Source organism: Lagopus muta, chromosome 9 (assembly GCF_023343835.1).
Source record: "Lagopus muta isolate bLagMut1 chromosome 9, bLagMut1 primary, whole genome shotgun sequence".
NCBI lineage: Eukaryota > Metazoa > Chordata > Aves > Galliformes > Phasianidae > Lagopus > Lagopus muta.
In genome coordinates, this window is record NC_064441.1 from 20,805,774 (window position 1) to 20,818,511 (window position 12,738).

The following is a 12,738-nucleotide window of genomic DNA, read 5'->3' on the forward strand; positions in this document are numbered from 1 at the left end:
CATGGCCTTTGAACTGCCAAGGTCTGCTCTAAGCAAGGTGTTACAGAAATAACCATCCCATCTCCCAGTAAGTACATGCCTCTTCGTATGGTGCTTGGCAGCCCCTGCTCTGCCTCTTGCCTAGCATCTCAGAGAGGGGAAGGAACACCAAAAAAAGCAGCTAAAATGCAAATTACTGCACTGCTGAGCTGGCTGGATGTGGAAAACAATCTGTGATTCAAAGCACAGGTGCAGTCACAAAGTTGGAATTCAAAACAAGTCCGGTCAAGCTCAGCAAGCAAAGTGCTGTGGGCACACAGCTCTCAGCTGTGCTTGGCTGCACCCATGCACGAGGGAGCACCTCTGTAGCTGTGGGTGCGAGAGCTGCCCCTGCAGTTGTGTCACAGCCTTGTCTTGGAGGTGCTGGGCAGCTTAACGTGGGCTGAAGGTGACAGACTGTGAGAGTGCAAGGTGGGACACAGGGAAGCAGTACTGGCCTGACTCCCATGCTACAGCTGCCAGGGCCTCCAAGGGAAAAAAAACCACTTTGAATCCTGAGAAGAGCTTTGGGAAAGAGTTTCTTCAGGTGAATGTTATTACCCAGAAATGGATGAGGGTATTTCCTGTCCTTGCTGTCAGTGTTGTCTTCTTGTTATTCTCAAGTTTCTGGACAGCAGCCACCATCTGCTGGCAGGGCTTTGTAGCCACCAGAGCCATGCTGCAGTTCAGCACATCCGACCTGTGACCTACAAACAGCCCAGTGCCGCTCACAGCACTGCTGTGCCATCGTGGCTCTGTCCTGGCACACGAGGAGGGCACATCATTTGTGCTGACAAATAATACAGCAGTGTGCTTAATTTACAAGGAAATCGTGCCAGCTTCCAAAGATTGAAATCTGAAAGGGCATTATGCAGAAATGTGCTGCCAGATTCGATGCGTATCGAGGAAAGCTTTGTAAAGACAGAACAGCTGAACTGAAAAAAAGTCTGCCACCTCAACTCCATATCTTTAAAAAAAATTGAAACTCAAATGGGCTCGGTTACAAAAGCTGGAGATGTGGTAGCAAAATGACTGCAAAAAATCTCTAACCATTGACTGTTTATTAAGTGATGTATCTGCCATGCTTGCCATACAGGGTGTCCTGATTAAGAAAAGGGATTTCTCTAACATCAGTTTGTCCCACCTGACTGGCCAGGTGAACTGAAGAAACAGGAAAATCTATCTGAGGAAATTTGGAACGTAAAGCTGCTGGTTTCTAATGTTTTGCTTTGGCAATAGATGAAAGTACTCATGCTGCAGATACGGCTCAACTTGCCGCCTTCCCTAGACGAACTTATAACAAATACAGTATCACTGAAGTAACAACTTTGGTGCCACTGAAGACACAACTCAATCTCTTGATTTGTATGAAGCAGTAAAAAATTACATTAAAAAGCGTTTCTCTTCCACCTTTGTCAGCATATCTGGTGCAGCTCCTGTTGGTGCCCTGCAATGGTTGGTGAAAAGAAAACAGCCAGGGACTTACACAGTTAATAGGAGATAAAGAAACTGCTGTCAGTTTGATGAAACATCACAGCATTGCATGTCCAGAAAATTTGTGTGCAAAAGCTTTAAAGACGGGTAACACTGTGCAAATTGCCATCAAAGCTGTGAAGTTCATAAAGCCCAAGGGACTGAATCATGGCCAGTTCCAGGAGACCATTCAAAGAATGGATGCTGACTGTGGGGACATCATTGCAGAAGGAAGGAAGGTGACTGAGTGGGGGTAAAATGCAGAAATGATATTATGATTTGTTGAAGTGAAATCAAACACTTTATGAAATTCCCCAAAGGGGAATTTGCACCACAGCATGAGGGCAGATAATGGTCACAGATTCAGCATTTTTAGTGGTTTGACCACTCATTTAAAGGAGCTAAGCACGTGTCTTCAAGGTGAAAATGAACTCACCTGTGCTGTTTCAGACAGTAACAGCTTTTTAAATGACACAAATCATTGCAGACCCAACTGATGGCAATGCACTTCATGCATTGTGATCCACTGGCTAAGCAGCCTGTGAACAGCAAAATATATGCATCCATACGTTCTGTTGCAATAAAGGGATTTGGGAATAGGTTTCAAGGGTTCAAAAAAAATTTTTAATATTTGTAACTCCAGTTTCAGTTGAAATAAAGACATTACATGTGAATATTCAGATGGAATATGTAGAGTTGCAATCAGACATTCAACTCAAAGAAAATATCTGCCAGGTCTTTTTCCCAGACTTCCATAAACCGTCTCTTACAAAGGAAAATAAGAGAAATATCCCTTGATTCACAACAAGGTCATTGCTTTTTGGCAGTATGAACGTTCCTGAATGATTATTGCCAAGGATGAAGCACAGGAAGATTAATATTTCACCAAAATTCTCTGATGAACACTGCGAGAGCTCACTGGGAAGGGCAACCATGGGGCCAGGCTGAGGCATTAGTTCCACAAGATCAAACACCCCACTAGATTTATGTCTTTTGCTCTGTTTTTTAATTAAAAAAATAAATAAGTTTTGTTACATATATACATTAACTCTAATATACATTTTATAGGCAGGCCAAAACAATTCCCATTCAATCAACACAGCCCAAACAAGCCAGAAGGTTGGACAGCTGTGCTGTACGTACAGACAGACATCCTTACCCATAGCACTTTGCACCTCACAGCGGGGATGGCTCCCTGTTGGTCCCATTCCTGGTCCCACTTGCTCTGCGCTGGCTATGCAAGCAGCATCAGGCGCTGCCCTGCATGTAGGAATGGCTGTGCACAGCACCTGCAGCAGAGACAGGGAAACTGTGCTGGGGCAGACCCAGACTCTCCTGGGATGGAGCAACCACATCTATTACATCACATCACCCCAGGCTTCTTTACACGAGGCGCTCACACAGTGCCAATTCCCTGCCCCCCTGGCTCCTAGCATTTCCAGTGAAATCACTTTATTGCCCAATTTCCCATAGCAGGCAATTACAGAGCAATGAATGCAGCCAGGTAATCCCCAGGTGTGCTCATAACACCACTTGTCACTTTGACACGCTGCATTACAGCACCGTTCCCCCTCAGTAACTGTGCCCAGACATTATCTGCACTTTCTTCAGCATCAGCACTTCTCTGGGTGTTCATCAGCTGCCCTGCTTAAGCCAGGCGCGTGCGGGCAGTGCTGTGCAGGAGGTGTAACCACAGCAAGCGCTCCTGTTGTCCCTCACTTGCAGGGCACCGTTTCCCACATAGGGCTGAGTTTCTAGATGAGAGGAGCAGGTGCAGTGGAAAGTCCAGAAATTTTGGGATGACGCCTGGCTGACCGCAGGGACGGGGAGGTGGGGGCAGCCTGTAACAGCAATCTGCCTAATTCCCCCTCCTCAGCCTTCCCGGGGTGGTCACTGTGACGCTGGGTGTCCTTCACCGTTAGTGGTGGCTGACACCACGCCACGTGGCCTTGTACAGAAACGAGCGGGGAGCCTGATGAGCTTCCAGCAACTGGGGTGTATATTAAAGGGAAGAGTGAGGGCGGGCTGCAGGGCTGCAGCAGCATGGCCGGGCTGGGGCTGGACAGAGACCTGAGGCACCTGCTGAAACTGCACCGCACCGAGATCGCCATGGCGGTGGATGATGTTTTCCCGCTGCTGCACGGCCTTGCTGACCACGACATCGTCCCTGAGCACATCTTCAAGGTGAGGCCATGCGGGGGGTCCCAGCCACATTGTGAGGACTGGGGCCGGCTGGTGGCACTCGCGTGTGTGTCCATGGCTGTCGGTGGCATCGGCAGGAGACGCTGAGCCAGACAGAGCGAGAGGGCTCCCACCGCGCGTTCCACGCACTGCTCACCTGGCTGCTGGGCCGCGATGCCGCTGCCGTCCGCGACTTCTGGGCTGTCCTCTTCAAGGACTACAACCTGGAGCGCTACACCCGGCTCCGGCCCCTCCACGGCGCCTTCCCTGCAGGTAGGAAGCCAGGCTGGAAGGATCAGCACCCTTGAGGGCTGCACACGAGCAGTGGTCTGACCGTGCCCCTCTCTGTCCCCATTGCAGAGGTGGACCTCGGGCAGCAGTGCAGCAGCAGGTGCCCGTCCCCCAGCTCCATGGGACTGACCCCACACAGACCCCAAGGCAAGAGAAAAGCTGAGGAGCGGGATGGGGCCCGAGTGGCACAACCCTCACCAAGGCACACCACCAGCCCTGGTACGAAGGCCTAGTGTGGGACGTATGTGGGGAACAGACATAGGGGAGCACTTGTGGTGTCACCCGGGGTGACAGCCCCCCCAACACCACTAGGGCTCCTGGCGAAGGCAAAGACTGTGAAGAAGCCAGACAGCGTGGATACTGCACGCACACCCCGTACCAGCGGTGAGTGCCAACCTCCTGGCACCTGGGGGGACAAATTGCTCCCCAAAGCAATCCGAGTTGTGTGGTGACAGTCTGGGTGAGGCCACGAAAGCCCCAGAGCCATCAGGCTGGGCAGAGGTGTGGGCCGGGCAAACCAGGGGCAGCAATGAGGCAGTGTTTGCCTGTGCACATCTTGGGGCCATAGTAGAAACCTAGTGCCTGGCTGAGCCCCCCTGCCCACAGGCTTCCAGGCTGCCTCAGTGCAGAGGGAGTCATGGTGCCATCAGTGTGGTGCCTGTCACCTGTGGGGCTATTGAGGAAAAGCCTGTCCTTATCAGACAAGCGCAGAAGCTGAGTAAGTGCAGGCACGGGACAGCCCCAAGACTGCCAAAAACTAAGTTTCAGCCCCCAAATCAGGAGCACCCCTCCTTGGGAAGGCCCACAGAGATGGACAAGAGGACAGAGACGGAACATGCTGAAGCAGCGCTCTACTCTCTTCCAGGCAGTGCCAAGGCGAGCAGCAGAGCCAGGGATGAGCTCTGTGTCCCAGCTGCTGGTGAGGAGCTGGGGGCCAGGAGCAGGAGCCGCAGCCTGAAGCCTACTTCTCGACCAAGGGCACCCCAAAGCGTACAGTCCCCACTCAGTAACACACACACTTACAGCCGCACAAACCCTCACAACAGCAGGGGCCTTTCCTTTCCAGCAGATGGGTCCCCAAAGAACCTTGTTTCACAGAGCGGGGAGATGTGTGTGACCGCCCAGGGCCACCTGCCAGCAGTACCTGCGCAGAGCCGGGACCCAGCACCTTACCAGGTGATCCCAAAAGACAAAGTGATGCCATCAGGGTGTTCCCAATATATCCCTCTCGACTGGCCTACTGCAGCCAGCCTGCGGCTCAGCCGCCCCACAGTCACAGCCCTACAACAGCCTGGGAGCACCAGATCCCTGCCCCAAATACAGCCCATGGATCAGCTTTGTGATGGGAAAAGACGGGACAGGAGGTGCCCGGATCCCAGTGGCGAGCCCCTGTATGCCCACCCACGGTAGGACAACGAGGATGAGTGTGCCGTGTGCGGGGACGGCGGAGAGCTCATCTGCTGCGACGGCTGTCCCAGGGCCTTCCACCTCCCGTGCCTGGTGCCCCCACTGCCTCGTGTCCCGAGGTGAGCCCCGCGTCGGGATGGGGCTCCACCGTGCCTCGTGGCCCCGCTGCCCCTCACAGCTGTGCTGGGCTCGTGCAGTGGGACGTGGCAGTGCAGCTCATGTGTGGCCGAGCTGGGCCAGCTGCGGGAGGCAGATGCGGCTGCGGAGCAGCTCCCTGCGATCCCAGAAAAGGAGGAGCACGGTGCCCAGACGGGAGGAAGCCGCGGGAGCACCTGCAGCCGCTGTTTCTCCAGGATCTCCACACCCCAACGCTGCCCTACGCGTGACGGGGACCACGGGTGAGTCCCCACGCCACAGCCCAAGCCTCTCCATTCCTTCCTGCTGCTCGGTGCGCTTGCAAATACCTCGTTGGCTTGCAGAGGACTGTGGCTTTGCTGCTCCTGTGTGGGCACCCCAGAAATAGGCAGCCGGGAGAGCACCGCAGCTGCTGCTAACCACGTGCTTCAGGCAGCAAAGGTTGGTACAGACAGGGCCAGTGTTGGTGCATGGAATGCAGGCGGGGCTGGGTGAAGGCGCCTGGAGGAAAAGCCCGAGAGGGAGAGAGAAAGGAGTAGGGGGGTGCGACGGATGAGGAATGGGGGCGGGGGAGGGACAAGGCAGCCAGAGATGGGCGGGACGCCGGAACTGTAGCGGAGGGGGAAGCGCACAGCCCAGGCGCTGCGGCAACAGCCTGCGGGCCGTAAAGGAGCGGAACGAGCGCATGAGCGCAGGTGGGGGTGACACATCTCCTCCCACAGCTGGAGAATGGCTCAGCGAGCACCGAGCCCACGTCCAGCAGGGAAGAGCTCGATGCCCTGCTGAGTGAGGTAAGACACATGGAATCCAGCCACTGCATGTATATGCTGGGCACATAGGGAAGATCCAGAGCAGTTTGATGGACTCCGGCAAAGACGATGAGAAATGGGTAAAGAAGAGGGGCTGAGAATAGTGTCAAAATGGAAACTGACAGCGCCGCTGCGGGCGATCCCACAGGGAACCTGGGACGGGATCCTGCAGTGGGCATTGCAGAGCATGGCACGGCCCCTTGCAGACACAACTGGGCTGTCTGACTAGAGCATGCTGCAGTGAGGGAAGGCAAAGAAAGCGGAGACAGTGGACAGAAGAAAGGAATGACAAGAGTGAAATGACAAACCACGACAAATAAAGAGCCGAGAAAACAGAAGGGGAAATGCAGATTAAGAGTCCATAGGGACGGGGAAAACAGCATAAGGGAACGCTGCCCCCAGACGCAAAAGCTGCTGTTCTAATCCCGCAGCCAGCCTGACCTCACGGGAGCAGAGGGAAGCAAAAGGGCCGCAGCAAAAGCCTACAGCACCCGGTATTCCCAGGAGGTCTCCCATCCAAGTACTAACCAGGCCCGACCCTGCTTAGCTTCCGAGATCGGACGAGATCGGGCGTTGCCAGGGTGGGATGGCCGTAGGTGCCTTGTGCTCCTGCTCCAGCCCTCTTCCCAGCTTCTCACCACCGCCACCACCGCCACATAGCACATCCAAACATCCCCAGCCCCAAAGTGCCACAAAGAAAAAAGCAAGCCGACGGAACGCGCAGCTCCCCGCCCCTCACCCATCCCAGCCTACAACCCGCACCAACCCTGACTAGGGCTTACGACGGCCCCCGGCCTCCACCCCAGCCCAGCCGGCCTGGCACTACGGCACTTGCAACCCTCTGCACAGCACGGCCCGCGCACACACCAACACACTCGTGCCTCCCCATCCTCCCAAAGCAACTCAAAGCAGGAACGCCCCCACCCAGCCACCCACCCCCCCGCACCCCCACAGCCCCCTGCCACGGACACAGCGCCGCCAGTGGTTCGACTGTGCCACTGCCCCACAGCGCCCGGCCTGGCGGCACCAAAGGGGAAAAGCAAAAGCCTACAGCACCCGGTATTCCCAGGAGGTCTCCCATCCAAGTACTAACCAGGCCCGACCCTGCTTAGCTTCCGAGATCGGACGAGATCGGGCGTTGCCAGGGTGGGATGGCCGTAGGTGCCTCGTGCTCCTGCTCCAGCCCTCTTCCCAGCTGCACGCCACCGCCACCACCACCGCCCGCCACCTGCCGGGAAGAAACCAGCGCAGCCCCAAAGCCGCCAATTAGAGGACACTCAGCCTCACCTCCGTCCCTGCAAAGCTGATGGAACAGCTGCCGCTGCATGCCATCTCCACACTACTGCAAGAAAACCACGGCATCACCAGCACTCAGCAACGGTTCACCACGGGGAGCTCGTGCTTCACCAACATGGAAGCCTTCGCTGATGTTGTCTCTGCCTGCCTGGATGGGGGGAGAGCAGTGGATGTAGTCTGCCTTCATTCCACAAAGGCTTTTGATCCTGTCCCCCACAACATCCTTATCACAAAGCTGAGCAAGTGTGCCATACGTGAGTGCACAGTCAGGTGGCTTGAGAACTGGCTGACTGGCACAGCGCACAGGGTCCTCGTTGGCGCTGCAGAGTCCGGTTGGAGGCCTGGAAGCAGCGGTGTTCCTCAGGGGTCGCTGCTGGGTCCGCTCTTGCTCAACATCTTCATCAATGGCCTGGATGAGGGGATGGTGGCCACCCTCGGCAAGTTTGCTGATGATACGAAGTTGGGAGGATTGGCTGACACGCCTGAAGGCCGTGCTGCCATTCAGCGAGACCTGGGCAGGCTGGAGAGCTGGGCAGAAAAAAAACGGATGAGGTGTAACAAAAGCAAGTGTAGAGTCTTGCAGCTGGGGAGGAATAACTGCGTGCACCGGTACAGGTTGGGGGATGAGCTGCTGGAGGGGAGCTCTGCGCAGAGGGACCTGGGTGTCCTGGGGGACGACAGGTCGGCCATGAGCCAGCAGCGTGCCCTTGTGGCCAAGAGGGCCAATGGCATCCTGGGGTGCACTGCAAAGAGCGTGGCCAGCAGGTCGAGGGAGGTGATCCTCCCCCTCTGCTCTGCCCTGCTGAGGCCTCATCTGGAGCACTGCGTCCAGTTCTGGGCTCCCCAGTACAAAACAGACTGGGATCTCTTGGAAAGAGTCCAGCGCAGGGCCACAAAGATGGTGAGGGGCCTGGAGCATCTCTCCTATGAGGAAAGGCTGAGTGCACTGGGTCTGTTCAGCCTGGAGAAAAGAAGGCTGAGAGGGGACCTGATCCAGGTCTATAAATACCTGAGGGGGGGGGGGCAGAATGGCGAGGCCGGACTCTTTTCAGTGGTGAGTGGAGACAGGACAAGGGGAAACGGCCGGAAACTGCAGCACAGGAAGTTCCGCACCAATGTGCGCAAGAACTTCTTTACGGTGAGGTGACGGAGCACTGGAACAGGCTGCCCAGGGAGGTGGGGGAGTCTCCTGCTCTGCAGATGTTCAAGACCTGCCTGGATGCCGACCTGTGCGACCTGCTGTAGGGAACCTGCTTTGGCGGGGGGGTTGGACTCCATGATCTCTGGAGGTCCCTTCCAGCCCCTACAATTCTGTGATTCTGTGATTCTGTATCACCTGGCCCAGCGCCCGCCATCCCCACCGCCACCCGGCACAACTCGCACGGACGCGCGCACGCTCACGACGGCCGCCACCATCCAACATCACGCCTCCCGCCGCCAGCCCGACCGCGTGGCAGCAGACAGAAGCAGAAGGGCCGCAACAAAACACATGCACAGGGCAAGACTTGGCGCATACGGCAGCTCCAGAGTTGGTCGGTGCGCTCCGGGAAGGAAGATGAGAAACGGGCTAAACCAGAGCGAGTGAGAAGAGAGTGAAAACGCAGACTGACAACGGGTGGGCGACCCCACGGGAAACCTGGGATGGGATCCTGCAGTGGGCGCTCCAGTGCATGGCACGGCCCCTGGCAGGCACAGCTGGGCTGCTTGACTAGAGCGTGCTGCAGTGAGGGAAGGCAAAGTCGGAAAAGACAGTGCAGAGAAGAAAGAAGGGGAGAGGAGAGGAAGGGAGGGGAGGGGAGGGGAGGGCAGGGATAAAAGGGCAAATAGACACCAACTCCATAGGGACTACAAAAGAGCACAGCGGAACAATGCCCCCGCACACCAAAGCTCAAGCCTCCCGCAGCCAGCCAGAGCGCGCGGGAGCAGAGGGAAGCAAAAGGGCCGCAGCAAAAACCTACAGCACCCGGTATTCCCAGGAGGTCTCCCATCCAAGTACTAACCAGGCCCGACCCTGCTTAGCTTCCGAGATCGGACGAGATCGGGCGTTGCCAGGGTGGGATGGCCGTAGGTGCCTTGTGCTCCTGCTCCAGCCCTCTTCCCAGCTTCTCACCACCGCCACCACCGCCACATAGCACATCCAAACATCCCCAGCCCCAAAGTGCCACAAAGAAAAAAGCAAGCCGACGGAACCCTCAGCTCCCCACCCCTCACCCATCCCAGCCTACAACCCGCACCAACCCTGACCAGGGCTTACGACGGGCCCCGGCCTCCACCCCAGCCCAGCCGGCCTGGCACTACGGCACTTGCAACCCTCTGCACAGCACGGCCCGCGCACACACCAACACACTCGTGCCTCCCCATCCTCCCAAAGCAACTCAAAGCAGGAACGCCCCCACCCAGCCACCCACCCCCCCGCACCCCCACAGCCCCCTGCCACGGACACAGCGCCGCCAGTGGTTCGACTGTGCCACTGCCCCACAGCGCCCGGCCTGGCGGCACCAAAGGGGAAAAGCAAAAGCCTACAGCACCCGGTATTCCCAGGAGGTCTCCCATCCAAGTACTAACCAGGCCCGACCCTGCTTAGCTTCCGAGATCGGACGAGATCGGGCGTTGCCAGGGTGGGATGGCCGTAGGTGCCTCGTGCTCCTGCTCCAGCCCTCTTCCCAGCTGCACGCCACCGCCACCACCACCGCCCGCCACCTGCCGGGAAGAAACCAGCGCAGCCCCAAAGCCGCCAATTAGAGGACACTCAGCCTCACCTCCGTCCCTGCAAAGCTGATGGAACAGCTGCCGCTGCATGCCATCTCCACACTACTGCAAGAAAACCACGGCATCACCAGCACTCAGCAACGGTTCACCACAGGGAGCTCGTGCTTCACCAACATGGAAGCCTTCGCTGATGTTGTCTCTGCCTGCCTGGATGGGGGGAGAGCAGTGGATGTAGTCTGCCTTCATTCCACAAAGGCTTTTGATCCTGTCCCCCACAACATCCTTATCACAAAGCTGAGCAAGTGTGCCATACGTGAGTGCACAGTCAGGTGGCTTCAGAACTGGCTGACTGGCAGAGCGCACAGGGTCCTCGTTGGCGGTGCAGAGTCCGGTTGGAGGCCTGGAAGCAGCGGTGTTCCTCAGGGGTCGCTGCTGGGTCCGCTCTTGCTCAACATCTTCATCAATGGCCTGGATGAGGGGGTGGTGGCCACCCTCGGCAAGTTTGCCGATGATACGAAGTTGGGAGGATTGGCTGACACGCCTGAAGGCCGTGCTGCCATTCAGCGAGACCTGGGCAGGCTGGAGAGCTGGGCAGAAAAAAAACGGATGAGGTGTAACAAAAGCAAGTGTAGAGTCTTGCAGCTGGGGAGGAATAACTGCGTGCACCGGTACAGGTTGGGGGATGAGCTGCTGCAGGGGAGCTCTGCGCAGAGGGACCTGGGTGTCCTGGGGGACGACAGGTCGGCCATGAGCCAGCAGCGTTCCCTTGTGGCCAAGAGGGCCAATGGCATCCTGGGGTGCACTGCAAAGAGCGTGGCCAGCAGGTCGAGGGAGGTGATCCTCCCCCTCTGCTCTGCCCTGCTGAGGCCTCATCTGGAGCACTGCGTCCAGTTCTGGGCTCCCCAGTACAAAACAGACTGGGATCTCTTGGAAAGAGTCCAGCGCAGGGCCACAAAGATGGTGAGGGGCCTGGAGCATCTCTCCTATGAGGAAAGGCTGAGTGCACTGGGTCTGTTCAGCCTGGAGAAAAGAAGGCTGAGAGGGGACCTGATCCAGGTCTATAAATACCTGAGGGGGGGGGGGGCAGAATGGCGAGGCCGGACTCTTTTCAGTGGTGAGTGGAGACAGGACAAGGGGAAACGGCCGGAAACTGCAGCACAGGAAGTTCCGCACCAATGTGCGCAAGAACTTCTTTACGGTGAGGTGACGGAGCACTGGAACAGGCTGCCCAGGGAGGTGGGGGAGTCTCCTGCTCTGCAGATGTTCAAGACCTGCCTGGATGCCGACCTGTGCGACCTGCTGTAGGGAACCTGCTTTGGCGGGGGGGTTGGACTCCATGATCTCTGGAGGTCCCTTCCAGCCCCTACAATTCTGTGATTCTGTGATTCTGTATCACCTGGCCCAGCGCCCGCCATCCCCACCGCCACCCGGCACAACTCGCACGGACGCGCGCACGCTCACGACGGCCGCCACCATCCAACATCACGCCTCCCGCCGCCAGCCCGACCGCGTGGCAGCAGACAGAAGCAGAAGGGCCGCAACAAAACACATGCACAGGGCAAGACTTGGCGCATACGGCAGCTCCAGAGTTGGTCGGTGCGCTCCGGGAAGGAAGATGAGAAACGGGCTAAACCAGAGCGAGTGAGAAGAGAGTGAAAACGCAGACTGACAACGGGTGGGCGACCCCACGGGAAACCTGGGATGGGATCCTGCAGTGGGCGCTCCAGTGCATGGCACGGCCCCTGGCAGGCACAGCTGGGCTGCTTGACTGGAGCGTGCTGCAGTGAGGGAAGGCAAAGTCGGAAAAGACAGTGCAGAGAAGAAAGAAGGGGAGAGCAGAGGAAGGGAGGGGAGGGGAGGGGAGGGATAAAAGGGCAAATAGACACCAACTCCATAGGGACTACAAAAGAGCACAGCGGAACAATGCCCCCGCACACCAAAGCTCAAGCCTCCCGCAGCCAGCCGGAGCGCGCGGGAGCAGAGGGAAGCAAAAGGGCCGCAGCAAAAGCCTACAGCACCCGGTATTCCCAGGAGGTCTCCCATCCAAGTACTAACCAGGCCCGACCCTGCTTAGCTTCCGAGATCGGACGAGATCAGGCGTTGCCAGGGTGGGATGGCCATAGGTGCCTCGTGCTCCTGCTCCAGCCCTCTTCCCAGCTTCTCACCACCGCCACCACCGCCACATAGCACATCCAAACATCCCCAGCCCCAAAGTGCCACAAAGAAAAAAGCAAGCCGACGGAACCCTCAGCTCCCCGCCCCTCACCCATCCCAGCCTACAACCCGCACCAACCCTCAGTAGGGCTTACGACGGCCCCCAGCCTCCACCCCAGCCCAGCCGGCCTGGCACTACGGCACTTGCAACCCTCTGCACAGCACGGCCCGCGCACACACCAACACACTCGTGCCTCCCCACCCT

General features: G+C 57.5%; 5 non-coding genes across 5 annotated transcripts; all 5 read right to left on the bottom strand.

Moving 5' to 3' along the window:
• Positions 1-6,793: 6,793 nt before the first annotated feature.
• LOC125697921 (5S ribosomal RNA) lies at positions 6,794-6,912 on the bottom strand. Its single transcript, XR_007378994.1, has one exon. It is a non-coding gene; the product is annotated as a 5S ribosomal RNA (ribosomal RNA).
• Positions 6,913-7,358: 446 nt separating this feature from the next.
• Positions 7,359-7,477, bottom strand: LOC125697922 (5S ribosomal RNA). The gene has a single exon (XR_007378995.1). It is a non-coding gene; the product is annotated as a 5S ribosomal RNA (ribosomal RNA).
• Positions 7,478-9,561: 2,084 nt separating this feature from the next.
• LOC125697906 (5S ribosomal RNA) lies at positions 9,562-9,680 on the bottom strand. Its single transcript, XR_007378981.1, has one exon. It is a non-coding gene; the product is annotated as a 5S ribosomal RNA (ribosomal RNA).
• Positions 9,681-10,126: 446 nt separating this feature from the next.
• On the bottom strand, positions 10,127-10,245 carry LOC125697923 (5S ribosomal RNA). Its single transcript, XR_007378996.1, has one exon. It is a non-coding gene; the product is annotated as a 5S ribosomal RNA (ribosomal RNA).
• A 2,080-nt stretch (positions 10,246-12,325) lies between these two features.
• Positions 12,326-12,444, bottom strand: LOC125697936 (5S ribosomal RNA). The gene has a single exon (XR_007379008.1). It is a non-coding gene; the product is annotated as a 5S ribosomal RNA (ribosomal RNA).
• Between the last annotated feature and the right edge of the window lie 294 nt (positions 12,445-12,738).